The sequence below is a fragment of the Panthera onca genome, chromosome F2 (genome assembly GCF_046562875.1).
Source record: "Panthera onca isolate mPanOnc1 chromosome F2, mPanOnc1 haplotype 2, whole genome shotgun sequence".
Classification (NCBI taxonomy): Eukaryota; Metazoa; Chordata; class Mammalia; order Carnivora; family Felidae; genus Panthera; species Panthera onca.
In genome coordinates, this window is record NC_138356.1 from 55,948,993 (window position 1) to 55,974,033 (window position 25,041).

A 25,041-nucleotide genomic window follows, 5' to 3' on the forward strand; every position below is an offset into this window, starting at 1 on the left:
CTGTACATGCTAAATATGAGATGCCTGTAGATACATATGTAGAAATAAGTAGAAGGTAGTTGAATACACAGAACTAGAGTTCAGGCAAGATGTTCTGCCTAGAGTTATAACTTTGGAAATGCTCAACACGTGCATAGTCTTAAAGACAATAGATGCAGTGGAAAAGGCATTGTAGGACAAGGCTTAGGAAATTATAATGCAGAGTTTGTGAAGATGAAGACAAAACAGCAAAGGAGATTGAGAAGGAGCTGCCAGAATATTAGAAGGAGAATGAAGACAGTAAAGTGGCACAGAAGTTCTTGAAGATACCAGATGCTACTGTTGAGTTTATGATGAAGAGAAATAGGAATTGGCTAGGGATTTAGCAATGTGGAGTTCACTGCCTACACTGTCAAGAGCTCTTTTGGGGAGATAAAGTTATATATTCCTCTGGCTCTTCATTGACTGTATTCTGAACATCTCCTTAGTGAATTATGCATTCTTTAAAACTTACTTATGTAAAAATATTCTGTTCTTTACTAGGCAGAGGAAAACATCTTTACTTGAATTGATTTTGTTTTCCACAGTAACTGGCACTTTATTTTACACATAATAAATGTTTGACAAATAAACAGATAATTGGTATCTGTTAAATCAAATTACATCAAAGGAAATTTGTAAATTAAGAGATACCATTAATTGGATTCAACAATAATGAAAAATATATGCCATGGTGATTATATTTTGTTTGATAATTATTTTTTAATTCACTGGAAGAGAATGCTGATTTTATAGTTCTTATTCTCCTAAAATCTCATAATTTAACATATAATAAATTTACTCATATTAAAATCAATATACTTATTAATATCCATATCTCACTGTTAGTACCAATAGTGGGAAAAAAACATTTGGATGTTATGGGAAAAAAGACAAATAGAATATATTTATTAACTACCTAATAATAATACACCTTAATGATCAAGTTTCTAGGAACTGGAACATTTGAAAACAAGATGGTATCATAAACAACAAATATAGCATTAGGATTTTCTTTTTTTTTTTTTTTTTTTTTCTCTTTTCTTTTCTTTTCTTTTCCTTTCCTTGCTTTTCTTTTCTTACCAAGATTACTGGGGAATTAATTATGTGCAGAAAATTATGAAAGTGCTGAGAGAAAATGACAGGAAATGACGATATTAGAAGTGCCACACCTGGGATCTTCTAAGGGTTATTTAGTTAACATGACACATAACCAAATGCCTATGTGATGTGTAGGGCAATAAAGTAATAATCTTACTTATTTAAAGTAAGATGGTATGTAAGGTATGGTAAAATAGAGAAGATGGGTTAGTGATTCTGTTGGAGACCAAATGACTATCTTGGGCAAGGTTGAAATTAATTTGCCTATGATAAGGAGATATTCTGTTGGAAATGGAAATTGGGTTTTGAAATATTTTCATTATATCCCTGGAACTTTCTATTTAAAAATTTTTTTAAGTTTATTTTTGAGAGAGAGAAAGAGAGTGAGTAGGGGAGGGGCAGAGAGAGATGGGAGAGAGAGAGAATCCCAAGTAGACTCTGCACTTTCAGCCCAGAGGCCAAACAGGGCTCAACCCCAGGAACCCTGAGATCATGACCCAAGCTGAAATCAAGAGTCAGATGCTTAACCGACTGAGCCACCCAGGTGTCCCTTAAAATTTTTATTGTATTGTGAACACTTAACAAAAGATCACCATTTTAAGAGATTTTGAAGAATTCAATATAGTATTGTTATCTGTAAGCACAGTGTTGTACAGCATATGTCTAGAACTTACTCATCTCGCACAATGGAAATTTTATACCTGCTGATTGATTAGCAACTATCATTTTTCCCTCTCCCCAGCTCCCGGCAACCACCATTCTACTCTCTGTCTCTATAAATATGACTATTTTAGGTACCTCATATAAATGGAATCATGCAATGTTTGTCCATCTGTGACTGGCTTATCTCATATAGCACAATGTCCTCAAGGTTCACGCATATTGTCATATATGGCAAAACTTCCTTCCTTTTTAAGGCCGAATATTATTCCATTTTATATACATACTACATGTTTAATCCATTCATCTATTGATGGACATTTAGGTAATTTCTACATCTTGGGTATTGTGAACAGTACTGAAATGAACATGGCGATGCTAGTAACTCTGAGATCCTGCTTTCAATTCTTCTAGATAAATACTCAGAAACATAGGAAGTTTTTCTTAATAGAGAAAAACATTTAAATTACTCTTACTGGACACTTTAGTATGTTCTGTGTCTAGCATAAATATATGCACAGATATATTTAACAATACCTTCAGAAGAAAATATTATTTAAAGCTATGATATCAATATGCGAGCATAAATAATTCATGTTGGTATGTTTAGAAAGTACAAACTGTAATGTGACAGCAAACATTAGAAGCTAAATATAATGATTTTAATGACTTTTCTAGTCACTGAATTCCTAAAAGATTAAGAATACAAATTTGAAATGTTTGTAAATAAGGCACTTTAAACCAGTTCTCAAGGCTCAAAGAGGTGCAACCAATTTGTAATATAAACATCTTCTTTTGTTTTGTGGCTCTACAAAGATTACAATTCTGTATTACTATAATGCAATTTTACATGCTTTCCCTTAATATGCCTACATAAGAAAGCCTGAAGAATTCATTCAATAGATTCAGTCATTTAAGCAGTGTCATTGTTTCTGGTAGAAGAGACTCATAAGTATCATAAAAGCTCCAGCATTCCACTTGGCAGGGATAAAAAAAAAAAAAAGGGTACGATTCCTTTGTTTCTTTCTCAAAGGTCAGCTGAGTTAAATATTTCTTTAACATTCAGCTGTGGCTAATTTGTAGTCTTTTCATACCGCCAGTATTGTACTGAATATGAAGTTTTCCCTCCCCATGTTGATAGTGTTTACATAAATTAAGACAGGGGGACATAGAACAAGTTATATAACAATCACAAACCTTCCATTATAAATTAAATAGGCTGAAGTTGCTCTAATCTGTGCCTCCTTTCAGCTACTGAATTTTCTCTTTCCTTTTACACTCTGTTTTCTCAAAAGAGTAGCTTACATTGTTTAAACTTTCTCATAGGACTTTGTCTGCATTCTCTCCTTAACTCTGGACAATTGGGAGTGTTAAAGGCCAAGCTAACAATAATTTTCTGTTCTTGCATTCTCTATCTCTGCAGCTTTGAATGTAGGTGCCCTTTTGCCCCATCCTCAAAGTCTGTCTTTCCATGCCTGCTTATTCTCAATCTTACAGGCCATCCCCGTTTTCTTTGGCCATACTATTTACACATGCCTTACTTCCCTTGTTAAGTGTTGTTTTCCTACAAGATGATGACCATAGCCCTCTGTTTTTATTTTATTTTTCTCTTCTGAAAAAAGTAATTTCTTCCATAAATTTAGTAACAGGTGGGGAAAATTCAAAACATTATTTCCAATGCAGACCATGCACTTTAGCTCTGTGTTTCCATCACCTGCTCAACATTTATACATGCTGCCAGAGCCTTTAACAGTCAACCTGCCACAACTGAAAGAATCCCCATATGCACACATGCTAAGCAAACACTTTTTCATGAATTACATAAAAGACCTCAAGCCATGTTCCAAAATTTGTTCATGTTCAAAACATGAGGGATGTGTTTAGATTTAACATATGTGTAACACTTCCTTGTCAAGTTACTTTTATTTCCTATACATTTATTGAATAAGCCCTCTCTATAACTATAGAGCTACTGATTCAGGACAGGCAGTCTTTTAGTTGCATTATTTTTACCAAAGGAATTATCTAACTAATTTCTTCCATAGCAGTCTGATGCTAACACAACTTGCCTGGCTTGCTAGCTACTTGATAGGGACATATTACTTAAGCTTTCACTGACTCTTTACCTGTAAAGTGAATATATCAATAATATGTAACTCATAGGACTGTTTTAATGAATTAAGGATAATATTGTGATATTACTTCTTTAGAGTGATATAAGGTACTCAGTAAACTCTCAAAGTACTATAATAACAAAATGATTCACCATAATAGTGTATTTGATTATTTTGTCTCACTATTTGATCACTTTCTATCTCATGTATTTTGATACTCTCTTGTGAAAAGAATAAAGGTTTAGGGTGTTTTTTACTTCCTTAATGAATTAAAACTTAACATTATGCAATGCTCTTTATCCCTAGTAATCTTCCTAATTCTTTTTCTTTAATTTATGTATTATTGAGAGACAGAACATAAGCATGGGAGGGGCAGGGAGAGGGGGAGACACAGAATCTGAAGCAGGTTCCAGGCTCTGAGTTGTCAGCACAGAGTCCGACGAGGGGCTCGAACTCAGAAACTGCGAGATCATGACCTGAGCCGAAGTTGGATGCTTAACTGACTGAGCCACCCAGGCTCAGTAATCTTCCTAATTCTTAAGTCTTCTTTTTCTATAATTAATATAGCTACTTCACTTTTGTCTTGTTCTTTTTTTCAAATAATCTCTATGCCCAACATGGGGTTCATTCAAACTCATGTCCTTGAGATCCAGAGTCACATGCTCTTCTGACTGAGCCAGGTGCCCCGTTTGTCTTGTTCTTGATCTTAGAGGGAAGATTTTCAGTTTCTCAACATTAAGCATGATACCAGCTGAGAGTTTTTCTTAAACTATTTTTACCAGGCGGAGAAAGTTGCCTTCTATTCCCAGTTTATTAGGTGTGTTTATCATGATACAGTGCTGGTTCTGTCAAATGCTTTTTCTGTATTGATTGAAATGAACATGTGGCTTTTATCATTCATTCTATTAACGCAATGTATTATAGTGATTAAAAGTTGAGTATTAAGCCCTCCAGATTTGTTGCTTGCCCTTTTGTGATTTAGCAATGAATTCTTAGTTATGACATTAAAAGCACCAGCAACAAAGTCCTCAAATTTTGATGGCTGTGGAATATAAAACATGAACTACCCACTCATAAGGTCAAGTAGGCTGAGCAACAGTCTCTTATACAATGATGTTGCATCTGTTTTGTCCTGAGAATGTTTAAAGGCCACAAGTAAATTGGGTTAATGTGTACACCAGACTCCCCAAATCACCTATCTCAGATCACCAACATTTCTTTCTCAGCCTATATCTGTTTACTCATTTAAAATCCCAGATGAACTACCAGAAAAGGAGAAAAAAAAATCTTGAGTTGGCTGACAGATATATTGGCTCCATATGTTTGAAATTGCAAAAACATACTACATTCACAATAACTACACTTAAGGGTAACCTAGAAGGAGAGTGCTAAAGGGAAAACCTCCCCCACCAATCTTTAAATAACACAGTCACTTACTTTGTATTCAGAGAGAAGTTGCTTGAAGTACAGACATACACAGACTTGAAGGCAGTGTCAAATGGCATGGCAGGTTTGTTGGGAGCTGGAAAGACAAAAATTAGATTATCAGGAACAAGGATGTTTGGAAAAGAAGGTATACAGATGGACATATTTAATTGGCAGAAAGCATGCACATCGGGGTGCCTAGGTGGCTCAGAAGGTTAAGCGTCTGACTCGGGTTCAGCTCAGGTCATGATCTCACAGTTCCTGAGACTGAGTATTGGGTTCTGCGCTGACAGTGCAGAGCCTGCTTAGGTCTCTCTCACATCTCTCTCTGCCCCTCCTCTGCTTGCTGTCTCTCTCAAATAAATAAACTTAAGAAAAAAAGAAAGAAAGCATGCACATCTTACTTCAATGCCAACATATTGTAATAAATTCAGAACCACTCGACTAAAAGGTAGACAGAAAGACTTCCCTGTAGATATTAGCTAGTTTCTATTCTTGGCTAATCCAATAATTAGATCATAGTTCTACAAGCAGAGAGGACATAGTGGTAGGAATAGAAACTACACAGAATTCACTGCATATCGTCCGTCTGACTAATGCTGGTCTAGCTCTTGCCACTGTTGGCTGCCCACAATGCAAGCAGCTAAACAACTTGGTGCACTCAATGTGGTGCTATGCTTTAGTAAAGCAATCATCAGTACCACAAAATTATTTTGGAACACATCTATCCAGGAAAGGACAGAAATTCATCCTTCTGGAAGTTATTTTCTATTCCAAAAATTATTTTGCCCTCTCTGTCCAAAGTATTGCTGTCCCCACAACTATTGCAATCCTAGCTAAGTAAGGTCTGATTTACTGATATGGGATTTTACATAATAGCCTTTCAGAACTAAGAACCAAATTTGTAGCAACGGATAAAGAACCAAGACAACTGTTCCTAACATATATGCATATATATTTATAACATATATTACATTATATATATTTACACATATTTATTATATTTATAATCTATATTTATATGTTTATAATATAAATACATACCGTTCCTAATATATATATATGTATTATATATTTATATATTAGCTAGAGAAGATACATAATGTAGCTATAGATGATAGAGATAGAGACAGAGATAGACATAAGATAATATAGATGCAGATATAACACATCGTGAGGACTATGGGTGCTAAGATTCATGACATATCCTTTAATAGACATTTCATAAGCTTTTTTATTTATTTAAATTCAAGTTAGTTACATATAGCGTAGTATTAGTTTCAGAAGTAGAATTTAGTGATTCATCACTTACAAATAACACCCATGTGCTCATCCCAACAAATGCCCTCCTTACTGCCCATCACATACATTGAGCCTGTCTCCCCTACCTCTAGCAATCCTGGAGGAATACAGTTTGTTTTCTGTATTTATGAGTCTCTTACTGTTTGCCTGCTTCTCTGTTTTTATTTTCTTTTATTTTTCCTTACCTTTCCCTTACGTTCATCTGTTTGTTTCTTAAATTCCACATATGAGTAAAATCATATGATAGTTGTCTTTCTCTCACTTATTTTGCTTAGCATAATACATTGTAGTTCCATCCATGTTCTATCTTGCAAATGGCAAGATGTCATTCTTTTTGGTCACTCATTAATATTCCATTGTGTGTGTGTGTGTGTGTGTGTGTGCGCACACACACACACACACACACACACACCACTTCTTCATTCATTGATTAGTTGATGGACATTTGGGCTCTTTCCATAATTTGGCTATTGTTGATAGTGCTGCTATAAACATTGGGATGCATGTGCCCCATCATGTCAGCATTTTTGTATCCTTTGGATAAATACCTATTAGTGTAATTTCTGGGTTGTAGAGTAGTTGTTTTTAATTTTTTGAGAAATCTCCATACTGTTTTCCAGAGTGGCTGCACCTGTTTGCATTTCCACCAACTGTGCAAAAGTTTTCCCTTTTCTCTACATCCTTGCCAACATCTGTTGTTTCCTGAGTTGTTAATTTTAGCCATTCTGACAGGTGTGAGGTGGTATCTTATTGTGGTTTTGATTTGTATTTCCCTGATGATGACTGATGTTGAGCATCTTTTCATGTGTCTATAAGCCATCTGGATGTCTTCTCTGGAAAAGTGTCTATTCATGTCTTCTGCCCATTTCTTCACTGGATTGTTTTTTGGGTGTTGAGTTTGATAAATTCTTTACAGATTTTGGATACCAGCCCTTTATCTTATATGTCATTTGCAAATATCTTCTCCTAGTCTGTTGGTTGCCTTTTAGTTTTGTTGTTTGTTTCCTTTGCAGTGCAGAAGCTCTTTACCTTGATGATGTCCCAATAGTTCCTTTTTGCTTTTGTTTCCCTTGCCTCTGAAGACATGTCTGGTAAGAAGTTACTGTGGCCAAGGTCAAAGAGGTTGCTGCCTGTTTTCTTCTGTAGGATTTTGTTGGTTTTCTGTCTCACATTTAGGTCTTTCATTCATTTTGAATTTACTTTTGTGTATGGTGTAACAAAGTGATCTAGTTTCATTCTTCTTCACGTTGCTGTCCAGTTTTTCCAATGCCATTTGCTGAAGAATCTTTTTTTCCACTAGATATTCTTTCCTGCTTTGTCGAAGATTACTTGGCCATACATTTGTAGGTCTATTTCTGGGTTCTCTATTCTGTTCCATTGATTTCTGTGCCTCTATTTGTGCCAGCACCATACTGTCTTGATGATTACAGCTTTGTAATTCAGCTTTAAGTCTGGAATTATGATGCCTCTAGCTTTGGTTTTCTTTTTTGGGATTGCTTTGGCTGTTCAGGGTCTTTTTTGTTCCATACATATTTTAGAATTGTTTGTTCTAGCTTTGTGAAACATGTCTGTTTTGTTTTGATAGGGAGTGCATTAAATGTGTAGATTGCTTTTGGTTGTATACACATTTTAGTAATGTTTGTTCTTCCAATTCATAAGCACTCAATGTTTTTCCATTGTTTTTGTGTGTCTTCTTCAGTTTCTTTCATAAGTATTCTATAGTTTTCAGCAAATAGATCTTTAACCTCTTTGGTTACCTTTATACCTAGTTATCTTATGGTTTTTGGTGCAATTGTAAATGGGATTCATTCCTTGATTTCTCTTTCTGCTGCTTCATTAATGGTGTATAGAAATGCAACTGATTTCTGTATGTTGATTTTATATCCCATGACTTTGCTGAATTCATGTATCAGTTCTAGCAGTTTTTTGGTTGAGTCTTTTGGGTTTTCTACCTAGACTATCAGGTTGTCTGCAAAGAGTGAAAGTTTGACTTCTTCCTTGCCAATTTTTATGCCTTTTGTTTCTTTTTGTTGTCTGACTCCTGAGGCTAGGACTTCCAGTACTAAGTCGAACAACAGTGGTGAGAGTGGACATCCCTGTCATGTTCCTGACCTTAGGGGGAAAGCTCTCATCTTTTCCCAACTGATGATGATATTAGCTGTGAGTCTCTAATATATGGCCTTTATTATGCTGAGGCATGTTCCTTCTATACCTACTTTCTTGAAGGTTTTTATCAAAAAAGGATGCTGTATTTTTTTTTCAAATGCTTTTTCTGCATCTATTGAGAGGATCGTGTGGTTCTTATCCTTTCTTTTATTAATGTGGTGTATCACATTGATTTGTGGACATTGAACCACCTCTGCAACTCAGCAACAAATCTCACTTGATCATGGTGAATAGTTCTTTCAATGTATTGTTAGATTCGATTTGCTAGTATCTTATTGAGAATTTTTACATCCTTGTTCATCAGGTAAATTGATCTGTAATTTTCCTTTTTAGTGGGGTCTTGGTCTGGTTTTGGAATCAAGGTAATGCTCAACTCCTAGACTGTTTGGAAAGTTGTCTTTCCATTTTTATGCTTGAAACAATTTTAATAGAATAGGTATTAACTCTTCTTTAAATGTTTGGTAGAATTTCCTGGGAAAGCCATCTGGCCCCGGACTCTTGTTTTTTGGCAGATTTTCAATTACTGATTCAATGTCTTTGCTATTTATGATCCTGTTCAAACTTTCTACTTCTTTCTGTTTCTGTTTTGGTAGAGTATATGTTTCTTATAATTTATCAATTTATTCCAGATTGCCCAGGTTTGTGGCCCATAACCGCTCATAATATTATTTTAATATTAGTTGTATTCTGTTGTGTTGGTCATGACCCCTCCTCTTTCATTATTGAGTTTATTTATTTGGGTCCTTTCCTTTTTCTTTTTGATAAGTCTGAGGTTTATCAGTTTTGTTAATTTTTTAAAAAAAAAAATCAGCTCCTAGTTTTGTTGATGTCTTCTACTGTTTTTTTTGTTTGTTTGTTTTTTGTTTTTCCAATTTCAGTATCATTGATTTCTGCTCTGATCTTTATAATTTCCTTTCTGCGGGTTTGGGGCTTCATTTACTGTTATTTGTCCAGCTCCTTCAGGTGTAAGGTCAGGTCGTGCATTTGAAACATTTCTTCCTTCTTTAGGAAGGCCTAGATTGCTATATACTTCCCTCTTATGACTACTTTCTCTGCATCCCAGAGGTTTTGTTGTTTTCATTTTCATTGGCTTCCATGGACATTTTTATTTCCCCTTTAATTTCTTGGTTAACCCATTCATTTTTTAGTTGGGTGTTCTTTAATCTTCAAGTATTCATGGTCTTTCCTTTTTTCTTGTGGTTGATTTCAAGTTTCATAGCATTGTGGTCGGACAATATGCATGGTATGATCTTGATCTTTTTTGTACTTATTAAGGGCTGATTTGTGAGCCAGTATGTGATCTATTCTGGAGAATGTTCCATGTGCACTTGAGAAGAATGTGTATTCTGCTTTAGGATGAAAATGTTACAAATATATCTGTTAAGTCCATCTGGTTCAGTATGTCTTTCAAAGGCATTATTTTCTCATTGATTTTCTGCTTAGATGATCTATTGTTGTAAGTGGGGTGTTAAAGTCCTTTACTATTATTGTAATAGCATCAACGAGTTTATTTATGTTTGTGACTAATTTATACATTTAGGTGCTCTCAAGTTGGTGGCATAAATATTTACAATCGTTAGATCTTGATGGATAGACCCTTTATCTAGTTTGTCTGATGTAAGTATGGATACTCCAGCTTTCTTTTGATACCCATTAGCATGACAGATGATTCTCCATTTCCTCACTTGTAATCTGCAGGTGTCTTTAGGTTTCAAATGAGTCTCTTCTAGGAAGCAGATAGGTGGATCTTGTTTTTCTATCCATTCTGATACCCTTTGTCTTTTGATTGGAGCAATTAGTCCATTTACATTCAGAGTAATTATTGAAAGCTGTGAATTTAGTGCCATTGTGTTGCCTATAGAATTGATGTTTCTGGTGATGTTGTCTGGTCCTTTCTAGTCTTTGCTGCTTTTGGTCTTTTGTTCTGTTTTGTTTTTTCCTCCACTCAAATAATCACCCTTAAAATTTTTTGCAGGGCTGGTTTAGTGGTCACAAACTCCTTTAATTTTTGTTTGTCTGGGAAACTCTTTATCCTGCCTTCTATTCTGAATGACCAGCTTGCTGGATAAAGAATTTTTGGCTGCATATTTTTTCCACTTAGAAAGTTGAATATATGCTGCCACTCCTTTGTGGCCTGGCACATCTCTGAGGACAGATCTACCGGGAGCCTGATCTGTCTTCCCCTGTAGGTTAAGGACTTTTCTCCCCCCTTTCTCCTTGCATGATTATTTCCTTGTCCATGTATTTTGTGAATTTGACTATGATATGCCTTGGTGATGGTAGGTGTTTGTTGACATTAGTGGGAGTTCTCTGTGCTTTTTGAATTTTGATGTTTGTGTCCTACCCCAGATAAGGGATGTTTTTAGTTATAATTTGCTCACATAAACCTTCTGTCCTTTTTTCTCTCTCTTCAGATCTGGGACTCCTATGATATAAGATATTCCTATTTAATAAGTCACTGAGTTCTCTAAGTCTTGTACCATGATATTTTGCCTTTGTTTCCTTCTTTTTTTTTTCAGCTTCATTATTTTCCATTATTTTATCTTCTGTATCAAGCTTCACCCATCCTCACCATAATGGCATCTATTCGAGATTGCATCTAGGTTATGGCTTTTTAAATTTTGGGCTGACTAGATTTTAGTTCTCTTATCTCTGTAGAAAGGGACTGTCTGGTGTCTTCTATGCTTTTGTTCAATCCACAGCTAGTGGTTTTAAATGGTTTTAAATTCTAGTGTTGACATATCTGTGTTGATTAAATCACTGACAGTCGTTTCTTCCTGTTCTTCCTTTTGGGGTGAATTTCTCAATCTTGTCTTTTGGAGAAAGAAAGAAATTAATAAAATAACATGAAAAAAAATTAAAAACAAAACAAAACAAATGAAAAGAGGTAGCTTTTTTCTCTTCCATTCTCTTTCTCTCCTAGGTGTGTTTCAGTGTGCTTATTAAGAGGAGCTTGATAGAAAAAAGGAGAAATAAGTTTAAAAAAAGAAATTAAAAATTAAAATAAATTTAAATAATAAAATTGAAAAAAAATTGTCCTTTCTGTATCCAAGAAAGAAAAGGAAAAGAAAGAAAGAAAATAAAAACAACATAAACCAAAAGAGAAGTGAAGAAAATAAGCAAGCAACAAACAGAAAACCAAATGAAGCTAGATCCAATTTCCCCTAGAACTGAAACTATGCAGCACAATATGATCCATAGAATAAGTGGGTGGAAAGGATTTGTGCTGGTCTTCTGGGGGATGTGCCTGGAGGGTGCCATTGGGTGGGGCTTGTTGTAAAGGCTTGGTTCTCTACTTGGTGGCTCTGCTTAACTCACTGGGGTAGATCAGTGTGGGTGGGCTAGAGGTGAAAACTGCTTCACCACACTCTCTAGTCTCTGGAGTGGGAATGTGGCACCCTCACAGACATGCAGTCAATCACTCCTCCTTTTTCTCAGGCTTCCATCAGTTCCCTTCCTTTATCCTGTCTGAGTCCAAGATGTCTGCCTGCCAAGTGGTGTCTCCTTCCAGAGTGTTAGCTCAGATGGGGCTGTGTTTCAAAACCCCACACTTCAGAGACCCCCACAGTTCGGACCTGCACTGTTCCTCTGGGGGAGGGTCTCACTGAGCAATGGCTGGATATCAACTTGTCCCAGGAAACATTCACCCGACCATGCAGCAGCAAAGGCTCAACGTATGGTAAATGGCAACACACCACTGATGCCAGGTTTTTCTGCTCTCAGCCAGCATCTTTGTTCCTGTCTCAGTAAACCTGGCAGCTCTCTGGGGCTGTACTTTTGTCCATGGAGAGGCTCTTTGCCTATACCAAAACCACTCAAAGCAGGGGGACTGCTTTTCCCCTTGTGGCACACAGACCCCTCAGACCTTTCTGCCTGTTCCAGGGATTTACCCTGGTTCTTCACCAAGGCACCACCAGACACTGAGCTCCCAAATTTCAGACTCTCTGTGTCACTGTTTATAAAAAACTGGTGATATTGAAACTTTCTACTTTTTCCCCATCAGTGGTTTCGGGGAACAGGTTTCTTGTCCAGTCCCTGCAAGTGTTTTCAATCCTTCATTCTCTTTCTCTGCCTTTTTTGAGATAAAGTTTTAGAAAAATCCCATCAGGGAAGAAATGAACGCCAGTGCTAATAAAGATTGAGGATATCTAGAATGAATGGTACACTCAATATCAATATGGATAAATGCCAATATGAATATATAATGAACAGCATAGTAAAATATAGTTTTAACTATTACTGTCCTGTAGTTAAGTATATATTTAGAGACTGCCACGAAATACCTACCCTGAAGACTCTGTAATAGGCTGAATTTAATGTAGGAAAAGAGTACATCTGAATGACCAAAAGAGCAGATAATTAATAACCCATCTCACATGTTTTAGCCCCAATTTTGGTCTAACCTATTGCCAGTAAGGGTAGTCTGACTGAACGTTGCTTCAACTACACATCATGTCTAGCTTTCTGTAATTAATATATCTGCTAATGCCACTGCATAAATCATGTGTATATGATATCAAGGAGCCACTTCTATCAAATCTGAAAATGCAAGTGTTAAAACCCTAGGAGAAACCATTGAACAATGGAAGATGAGAGTCAGTAGCAAAATATTCTCTTTGTGTATCAGACAGACAATTCTAAGATACACGTAGCATGGTCCTCAGGTAGTCTTAAGGAGCATTAGCTCCAACTGCCCCCACATTAACTACATTAATGCTACAACCTAGGATTTTCTTTTGCTTCAACCATTTCACTTTCCCCAGGTTCACTAATCATTTTCATTAGGATTATTGCCTAAAATAAATTATTTTAATGGAAGCCCTTCCCTTAGCTTCTGTGATTAGAGACATATAAGGTAAGAAAATCTCTTAAGGCCACCCTTGGTATATGAAGAGCTCAACTGAAAATTAGTAGAAAAGTATGTTTTAGCCACAGGTCAAAGAGAGATGCTGTATATCAAGTCATAAAATAGAAATACAACTGGAAGTTGGAATTCTCAGAAACAGATAACTTTCTACAACAAAATAAACCGTCAAAATAATCAATCACATTTTGCTGAATGCATTAAAGATACAATTGGAAGATGGGGAGCCTGGGTGGCTCAGTCAGTTAAGCATCAAACTTCGGCTCAGATCATGATCTCATGGTCCATGATTCGAGCCCCACGTCAGGCTCTGTGCTGACAGCTCAGAGGCTGGAAGCCTGCTTTGGATTCTGTGTCTCCCTCTCTCTCTGCTCCTCCCCACTCATGCTCTGTTTTTCTCACTCTCAAAAATGAATATATGTTAGAAAAAAATAAAGACACAATTGGAAGAGACTGAAAGAGAAAAATTCTAACTAAAAACAGAAGAGCTGTAAGAAACAGGCTTTCCTCCCAGCATAGGTGTGGGTAGATGGTAAACTCTACCAAGCAATAGTTCAAAGGTAAAAGCAAGAACAACAAAGGATTAAGAACCCTGTGATATAAATCAAACAGAAAGAAGTAAGCAATGTGCAATCAAGAGCTTCTTGTATAAAACTTTATACACTATAAGTTAGACATTAACAGATTTTTCTGTTTCTAACAATAAACTAAATGGTATGTATTTCTACTGATTGACTCTCAAAATATGGAAAGAAATAGATGATGATTATCTGGTCAATATATTTATAATTTTCCTGGAATGATGAGTTTATCTTCAAAATATTATTACTGAAAAATATTATTTTTATCCTTTCACAAGTTTTCTCTTTTAGAATTATGTGTGTATATATAATTATATATGTATATAATAATATGTATATATTATAAATATATATAGAGACACATCCACACTTCTGCCTATATATAAAACATATGATATATTTAATATATACACATCTAAACACACAATACATACGGACATATTTACATATGCATATGTACATATAATATGTGTACATGTTGCATAGATACACACATACATAATTATTAATGCTTACATCATTTTCTTGTAATTTGTTAAAATACTTCTTATCTTCTTTAAGACAAAGAGTACCTAGATGTGCCTGTGTTGGCATTTAAACATATAATGCAGTATCTGTAAGCCCAAATTGGTCTCATATTTTAACTGTGGTCCTATGAGACAACTGAAACCTAGAACAGTGTGTCAAATTGGGAACAATCCCAGTTAACATTGCTACAGTGACCGTGAAGGGATTTGTCACATTCTTTAATAATAACCATGACATTGTAAAATTTTCTCTTCTCAAAATATATCCCCCCTTTTTTTTTTTAGGTTTATTTATTTTGAGAGAGAGAGAGAGAAAGAGAAAGGAAATGTGAGTGGGGGAGGGGCAGAGAGAGAGAATCTCAAGCAGCTCCACACTCAGTGTGGAGTCCTATGAAGGGCTAGAATTCACAAACCATGAGATCATGACCTGAGCCAAAATCGAGTCAGATGCTTAACCAACTGAGCCACCCAGGCACCCCTCAAAATATATCCCCTTTGAATCTTTGATTTTGCTATCCTCTCTCCCGATAATGACTAGTTGACTTTTGCTCTCTCAAATCCATTCTTGCTTTTCATTCTGGGTCTAGTTTTGTATGTTGCTTTTTTTTTTTTTTTAACTTCCACCAATGTCCTTCTTAGGGTCCAGTGGGAAATCAGTTCTGTGCCACTAACATTAAGGCAGCGAGTATAATGTTCCAATTTGCCAGTAAGCACTCTTGCAGTTAGTTGAGACAAAATATCTAAATGGTACACACAAAATCAGATGGAAAGGGACAATTTGAAAAAAAAAAACAAAAGAAGTAGTATACAGTTAAAATATTATTAAAATTTCCCTTTTCAATGATGTGCTCCTCATTTGGATAACATCAACTCTTTGATAAAGAACTTCACTATGCTAAAATCTCTCTCAGAGAAAATTGAAACAAATACCATAGGAGTACTCTCATCTTCCTACAAACAAATCCTCAAACTCACAATATTCTTCTATTTATCCTAAGGATAGCCCTCCATAAGACCGTACATGTACCTCAATTAACACACATAACATCTCTCTCATTCCCACTCCTACTTCCATCCTGTTTACTCCATAACTCACAGTAATCTGATTTCCAATCCAATAATCCACCACTGCTGCTATCCTTCAGCTTGCTGATAACCTTACTACTGCTAAATAGAGTGACTAATTTGACACCTATTCATCTTCTTAGCAGCTCTTGCAAATTGTTACACAAAAATGCATTTTTTATCTTAGATGTAAACATACCACAATATTTTAGATTCCTCCTAATTCTGTGGCAGTTTTCTGTGGATCTCCAAAAACCTACTTTTGTATCTATATGCATGATAATACCTTTTCCTTCCTTTTACTTATAAAATAACTGTGTCATTATATTTAAATTTGTATTTTCTTTAAGAAGGATTTAGATAGAATTTTTTACAGACTGCAAAATGTAGTTCCTTAATTAGTGTATTTAGTTCATTTTCATTGAATGTAAAATCTGATGTATTGGTTTAAATATTTCCTCTTACTATTACTTTCCCTTGATTTTAAATTATCCCATGCTTTAGTGTGTTTTTTTTTAAGCTGGGTATTTTTCACTATTAATTGATTATTTTTATTGATCTTTATTCCTCCTAGTAGGGTTTTATATATTCACTTATTATTCTTTAAATGAGTACTATAAATTTAAATACACAGACTTAGTTTTAAGAGTCTAATATATATTGTTACTTTTACAACTTTCACGATAATACAAGAACATTAGAACACTTTAAATCCATATAACTTGTCAAGTCTCACATGCTACATGTATTTTTACTCTCTGTGTTTTTTCAAATCCCTTAAGACATCATAGGTTTTAGTCCAATCAATCCTCATTTTATAGCTACAGATTTACTCCTGATGAATTTCTGAGTTTCCATCTGTGTCAGTCTGTGTATAATAGATTCCCTCAAATTCTGTTTGCCACGTAACATATGCATTATACTTAATTCTTGAAAGATATTTTTACTAGGCATAGAGTTCTTATTTTGTTTTAACATGTTTATACTACCATTTAGTTTTTCCTGGTGTCTACTTTTTATATATGGAAGAATGCTGTCAGTATCATTTCCAGTCATGTGAAGATAATATATATATATTTCTCCTCTGGATGACATTAAATATTCTATTTTATTTGATTTTCTGATATTTAAAAAAATTAATTTCTATATATTCTTGAGACAGAAAGAGAGCCAGGACATGAGTGGGGGGTGGGGGGGCCGAAAGAGAGGGAAACTCAAAATCTGAACCAGGTTATAGGCTCTGAGCTGTCAGCACAGAGCCTGACACAGGGATTGAACTCGCAAATCAGGAGATCATGACTTCGGCCAAAGTCTAATGCTTAACCGACTGAGCCACCCAGGTGCCCCTGACTTTCAGATATTTTAGTATGATATACTTTGGAGGTATTTTCCTTCATTTATCTTACTTGGGTCTTTTAATGTTGTCTTGGAACTTTTTTTCAGTTTGGCAAAATTGTTAGTTACTTTTTCTTTCATATATACATATGTATATATGTATATGTATACGTATATATATGCTTATACACACATATATATGTAATGTTGTATGTATGTATATGTATGTAATGTTGTATATATGTAATATATATACATGTATATGTATATGTATACGTATATATATATATATATATGCATATACACACATATATCTATGTATATTAGAAAAAAAAAAGAAAAAGAATCCTCAGCCTAATTATGGGAACTCAAGATAAGAATACCAGCAGCTCAGAGGTAGAATATATATTCTTTCTTTAAGATCTCATTTTACTACATGGTCTCAAAATAAAATAATAAAATAAAATAAAATAAAATAAAAGTTTATGCTTTTAGAATTATATTAATCTATAATTATAAAAGTATGATTTAATTCACACCATAAGCTCAATGTGGACCCTCTTTCAAGGATTTTGAAGTTACATATATACAATGATACTATTAAAACTTTTAGGATTCAGGAAATGACTAAGGAGAAACATTTCCTTCTGACAAAATTGTTTATGGTTACTTCTTTCTACGTTTTAATATTTATACCCCAGCAAATCATAATTATTATAACCCCCCCATATATAATAAACTAAATATACATTTTTAAATCTCCATCCTTTTGATAAAACTATCCATTCCAAGTTACACTGGCCTTTTCTTCTACTTTATTCATTCTGGCCAATGCACAGTCATTTTCAATGATTAGCTCATGTACTATTCCCTCAAAGAAATCTTTACTTATGCCTATAACCACGACTGTAACCACAGACTGTTAACAAATGTCATCTCTCTGCTCTGTTCATGTTATATACTATCATGGAAGTAACACTTTACTTATGATAATCCACTTCTATTTTTCTATTTAGGAGCAGAAAATATAGACTAATCCTAAAAATACTTCCTGTTGAGTGAAAAATAGATGAATTAATGAAAAATTTATTACTAATTATAATTAATTATTATTATTATTTTCATATAATTTTATATAATTTTATCATATAATTTTATTAGTTAACAATATTACAGAATCTAACAGAGAAAATATTTTCCAAAAAGAAGGTGTTTTAGGGAATAGTGTAAATGCTACTAAGAAATGTATGCAGTTGATAAATCAGACTCTCCTTTGGGATTAGAGACATCAGTTATATGTCAGAGGAACACTGACTGCTTTCCTGGAGAAGTCATTGCCAAGTGAGTAACTGAGGGGTACATGGATAGAATACATCTTTTGAGAAGGCTACTTGTGAACCTAAGCCCACCCTAACATGATGAAGGCACAAGATTAGCTGACATTCAAGAGTCTTCATCAAGACAGAACAGAATATCAAAGATGATGATATTGAAGGAAAATATTGCTCACTTTATCACCATGTCTACAGTTAACACAACTATAAGAAATAACTAATTTTGACAATTTCCTCCACTGATTACAATTAAGATCATGGCCATTATATCCTACTCAATAGAGGAGACAGGGTCTATATAGAGAAGATAAGGAAATCAGATGAATTTGTAAAAATGAAACAAAATAAATAGGTCAATAAAACAAAACTCAATGTACTTGTAAATGATATCGGGGAAAAAGGTTATTCTCAAGCATCTGTGAGTTCACTGGGGATTTTATATAAGAGTGGCTGTATATTAATTACGTAAAACAATGTCTTCTCTATTTGTTAAAATAGGCAACTAGTATTGGACTTGAAAAATCATCTGAGAAAAATCATAAGGCACATTGAGAAAATTACTGTTTTGTATAGGTACAGTGACTCTAGGTGCTCTTCTTCTATTTGGCTTGATTTTCACTTTCTGTTACTTTAACATTGTGTTTTAGAGCTGCGCATATTTAGACCACAAATGGCGTGCTATTTTTCTGGAGTTTCCTATGCAGTCGTAGAAAAGAATGATAACAATTTATGCTTGAAAAACACTTGAAAAAAACAGTTTATTCCGTCTATTTTAAATGTATTATAAGAAAAATTTTGTTTGGCATTATATAAATACTAAGTATGGTTATTTGATTAAAGTGTGTACTTTTCTATTGGCTGGGCTTTTGTTGCTTAAAATGTGAATCGCTCTTTTGGATTATTTTGGCTCTATTTATATATGAACTACAACATTTTTTTCCCCTCCCTGTACAAGAGCACATTTTTCTCTCACATAGTATTAACTCCAGTCTGCCTTGCATACTTTTCAATTGTTTAAATATCTTATGCACCCTTATGAATACTTCAAAAACCATCACAGTTTTCAACATATCTGAAAATTTAAAAAAAATGCATATTCAAATGATGTGAGAGGCCAAAGAATAAAATCCCACTAAATATAATATTTGCCTATGTAATACAGAACAATTATTTACTGTTAAATTTTCTTCATAGAGAATTTACAATAGCATTCATTTTTAAGTATATTTCAACTATTTTTTGCAGAAAATCCTTTCTATTTCTGCCCTGAACCTATAAATTTAAATATACTTTGCTTATATATGATTCTCCACAAAAGCCATTAAGTCCCACCTCTTACACTTAAATATACGTATTTTTTTTCAATGCAGCCCTCTGCTGAATCAAGAATTGTCTATTTCCTATCTCCCTCCATACCTTAGGTTTTCTACACCTAATGCTACTCTTTAATCTGAGCTGTTAATCTAGTTGGTCTTATAGTAGGGAGTTTATTTAAATACTTCCTCATACTAGGTAGGGAACTAAATGCATAAAGTTTCCAGAATACAATAGGAAGAAGATTTTTCCTGTAATCTGAAGAATTCATACTCTGATTAAATTAGGCATTTAAAGTCAATGAAAAACAGCAACAAAAAATATGGAGCTGGCTGAAAGATTCAAACACTACTCTCCCAAACCCCATAAAAACAAAAACAAAAAAACAAAAACCAAAAGTACTTTCATGCTGAATTCAGCCGATGCAGCACAAAAATTTGCAATCCTTTATGTAAGCCCTTGTTAATTACTGTAAATAATTTGGGTTTATTCTAAACTATACCATTCTCTCCTTCCTGGAAATATGTGTGTTTGGGGGGAGGGTGATATATGCCTTAAATTTAAAAAAGAATTTTTTTTAACGTTTATTTATTTTTGAGACAGAGCATGAACAGGGGAGGGTCAGAGAGAGAGGGAGACACAGAATCTGAAACAGGCTCCAGGCTCTGAGCTGTCAGCACAGAGCCCAACGCGGAGCTCCAACTCACGGACTGCAAGATCATGACCTGAGCTGAAGTCAGATGCTTAACTGACTGAGCCACCCAGCCGCCCCATCTTAAATTTTTTTAAAATCACCCCTTACTTTCATAAAGAATTGAGATTTTCCTTATTTCTGAAAAAAAAATTGAAAACATGATCCAAGCTTGGCCTCCAACCAGATATCTACCCATGCTAGTTAGTGATTCTGAAGAAAAACCTACTTGTTAATCACTTCACTAGCATCTAGTCAGAAGAATATCTTCATCATTTTAATTTTTTTCCAAGAAGTTTTCATTGAGCATTTTCTCCTTCCCAAATTCTGTAACTGAAACTGAATATACAACAGTAAACAAAATGCAAATGTCTTTCATGAAATTTAAAGCCTGTAAAAAAGATAGCATGCAATAATCAAATAGATACACATATATGTAATTACTTTCAAATATAACAGAGTCTGAAGTTCTGATAAGTGTTTCAAAATGTGACAAAGGAGCATTTCACTATCCTGATTAGATTCTGCGATTGCATTCTGTGTTCAGATCACACAATCCCAAGTCCTTAAGGGATTTTAGACCTGTTTCATCTGTCCTTTTCCATTTTGTAGCCCTCATATTTTACCACGACGTAGTCTCTTACTTTATACGTTTTGGTTACAACAGATTTTTCGGGAGGAGTGAATAATCTCTGATTGCATTCCCACTCCCACAACCCCCAAACAGGCACAAAGAAACACAGACATATGCAGAGATTTTTGTAGCTGAAATAAATTGACCAGTTAGGTCTTTGCTTCAATGTTACTTTCCTTTCCTAGTATTTTCTTGGCTCCCCAGAGTAGCTTAAGTACACCAATTTAAATTCATTTGCAACTTTGCATTCCTTTTTAGATAGAACTTACAAGAATAGTAAGTAATTGAACATTTATGTAATTATGTTCTAAGGAACATCTGAAACCATACTGCATGTTTTGTGATTAAATGAAGTATATACTTGTTGTATCTAGCATGGCCCTTGGCAATAGCTAGAATTTCTAATGAATAAAATAATTTATAATAACTCTGCTTAAGAAGGTTGCTGATGAATCACTGTGACCAACAGGTTTTCTCTATCAGAAATTGGCTAATGACATATTGCCATGGTCAAGTAGTTAGTGCCAGGAATCTAAACTCAAAGGAAATTTTGAAATAAGGAGAGCTCATAAAGCAGTAAGTTCCAAATGTGTCAAAAGGTAGACAAAAACAGTTTGAGTAAGCATAAATCGAAAATACATAGAGAGGGGGCACCTGGGTGGCTCAGTCGGTTAAGCGGCCGACTTCAGCTCAGGTCATGATCTCGTGGTCCGTGAGTTCAAGCCCCGTGTTGGGCTCTGTGCTGACAGCTCAGAGCCTGGAGCCTGTTTCAGATTCTGTGTCTCCCTCTCTCTGACCCTCCCCTGTTCATGCTCTATCTGCCCTGTCTCAAAAATAAATAAAATGTTAAAAAAAAAAAAAAAGAAAAGAAAAAAAAATACATAGAGAGGAGAAATGATCTGTGTCTTGATCTGGGTGCTGATCCATAATGTGTTTATTTTGTGATGTTACGTAGAGCCGCATCCTTGTAAAGTGTGAATGTATATTTAATTAGAATGTGTGTATATTTGTGGATATGAAAAAGAAACAGCTAGTTGGCTTTTTGACTGGGTCAGTACAGACAGGCAGATTCAGAGAATCTTATGTTTTGTCATAATGGAGCAGGAACAATCAACTAAAGATGAGGAAGGAGGATAGCTTGTCAGCTGTTGCTTGCTGGATCCTAAAACATGTCTTGATGCCAGGCTTTGCCCTATTCTGGGAATCCAGCCCTATAGCTCATCCTGAACTTCTGTGAGATTCTTGGTTTTATTATGTTCATATATGACATCATGGCATCTTAATTGTATAAATTAATTAAACAATAACCTTACATAAGAATAAAAAATAACAAAAACAAATAAAACCTTAAAAATAGTAAAATAAATAATAAAAATAAATAGTAACCTTAGAATAAACTTTCCTTTCCTTATAATTTGGGGATGGAAATGTCTTTTTTCACAAAAAGCTGTTCTTTTAAATACTGATAACATCTACCACCATTATTTTCCTAGTTATACAAAACTCGTGAGTAATACATGCGAAAACCTGAATACATAAAATCTTATTCTGCAATCCAAAAATTTATTTGCCTAAAATTTTACATCATTTTCTTTAAAAAGTTCAGGGTAGAAAAGGTTTCAAAGTTCCCTTTGGTTGACATCTACCACACTTTTATTTAGAATGTTGAACTTGCTACTGAAAATCAAAATTGTATTTTGATGTGAAATTAGTGGAATGTAATGGCCAAGGGAAATATAATTCTTAAGTGAGGCTAATTTTAGAAACTGGGTTTATAACAGCGTTTTAAATTTCATTTTCTTAAAATAATAGCAAACATCTTTAGAACCCACTACTAGAACAACAAAAAACTGTGCTTTAAAGTTTCTTTGAACATAGAAATCTTTAGATACACACTATGACATTCATTTAGTTCATATTTTTATGTGCTTCAAGATAGTAAATATATAATTTAAAAAATAGACATTTCCTACTGAGAACAAACTGAGGGTTGATGGGGGGTGGGAGGGAGGGGAGGGTGGGTGATGGGTATTGAGGAGGGCACCTTTGGGATGAGCACTGGGTGTTGTATGGAAACCAATTTGACAATAAACTTCATATATTGAAAAAAAATAGACATTTCCTAAATGTATTTGGCTCAATTTATTGACTTGAAATAGTAAATTCTATAGGAATAACAAATGACCTAAAGATTAAGCTTAAATTGGACATGGTAAGCCGCCTATCTTTAAGTTCAATATTAATGAGATGACACAACTCATATTTATAGGACTTTTGCAATACATTTCATCTTATTGACAAGCTGTTATTTGGAGACTATTTACTTAGATCACTCCCTGATGAAAAAGAAAAAAAGACAAGTTGATTTTCAATCATGTTGGGGAAATTTATAATACAAATATCTAGATCAAAATATTTCTCTTTTCTCATTAGCTTTTCAAAGGTGTTTTACATGTCATATATGCTTGGTTTAAATATCTTATGTTACAGATTTACTTGTCATGAAAGTTCCAAAGATTGATGATCATACAAAAATATAAATAATTTAACTGTTTTCTTGTGTTTCATTTGATTTTAACAACATTTTTCAAAGACAGGAATAAGAAATATCTCAAGCAAGTTAGGGTTGAAACAGAATGAAAGCCTTGCAGATAGAAGCGTGGAGGGCTGGATTTCTTCATAAATAATTCATGGATAGGGGCTTATTGCACACTTTGTGGGACTTGCATGAACTTGTTCTATCTACCAGAGAAAGCTATTTCCTCAGTACAGTTAAACTAGTAAGGTTAGACCAGAGGACATAAAGGAATTTCCCAAAATAATTCCCTCACTTTCAGAAAGCTGTTTATCCAGTGGGAATTTCCAAATCACAATCTCCTTTTGCTAAAGTTAAAACATTCAAGAAGCAAAGCATTCAATGAATAATTTTTTGTTGGGAAAAAAAAAGAAAACATTTCTAAAAGTAATTAAATTCATTACATTGTTGTTTAATGAAATTCTGGGCTGGGCATACAGAGGCTAGAGCTAGGCCAAAGACTGTAACACTCAAGAAGCAGGGCTCAATTCATGCTGGATTAGTACCCTGCAACTAACTCTGATTCTAAAACTTATTACATGATTTGGGATATATTAAAATCATAACATGTCAATCATTCATGACACAGATTAAAAATATTTATTCTACTAGAATGTCTGCTAATCAGCATAAAAAACATGCTCTCAGTTTGCAAATGTCATTAAATCAGTCCAAGTTAACCACAGAGGCGCCACTCTATGAACAGTGCTGAATTCAATGGGATCAGATATATTGTTTGGAAAAATAAATAAATAAGAAAGAAAAAGTAGGTGTTAAAACACCAGGTTAAGCCTATTCTCCTTAGTTTTGCTAGATCTGGGGATTCAAAACTACAAAATAACCAGTGACAAAATATAAAAATATATTCCCTAAGCCAAATAAAGAGGTAGAATAGACTGACATTATGTTTTGCACCTGATAGGCAACCAAGAAATATCAGTTGGAGGAATGAATGATGATTAAAAATCTCTTGTATTTAAAATAGTCACAAGATACCAGGGTAATCTCAAAATCATATTCCAGAGATATCAGGATTCCTGGGATTATAAGTGTAAGACTACAGTGACAGGAGGCAAAATTCCCATGCTGCTGACAAATCAGTTGAAGACATTCCCTCATCTCATTTTAAGGTTATTTTTAATTTTACTAAGTTCAGTTTCCATAAAATTTAGCAACAGTATTATACATTGCCTTGGCACATTCTAACTGAACCTCAGTTCCAGCATTTTTAATGATACCTAAATTCTGTGGGAATATATTTGTTAGTTTTTTGGAGTACTTATTTCTTTACTGTATCAGGAAGATAAAATCATTTATCTTCCCTACCTCACAAAA

General features: G+C 34.4%; 1 protein-coding gene across 1 annotated transcript in view; it reads right to left on the bottom strand.

The window, feature by feature from the left end:
* Positions 1-25,041, bottom strand: part of LOC144615073 (uncharacterized) — a 430,524-nt gene that overhangs the window by 337,244 nt on the left and 68,239 nt on the right. Inside the window, exon 2 of the mRNA XM_078441574.2 lies at positions 5,331-5,415. The gene's annotated coding sequence lies outside the window, so the exon portion shown is untranslated. The remainder of the gene's footprint in view (positions 1-5,330; positions 5,416-25,041) is intronic.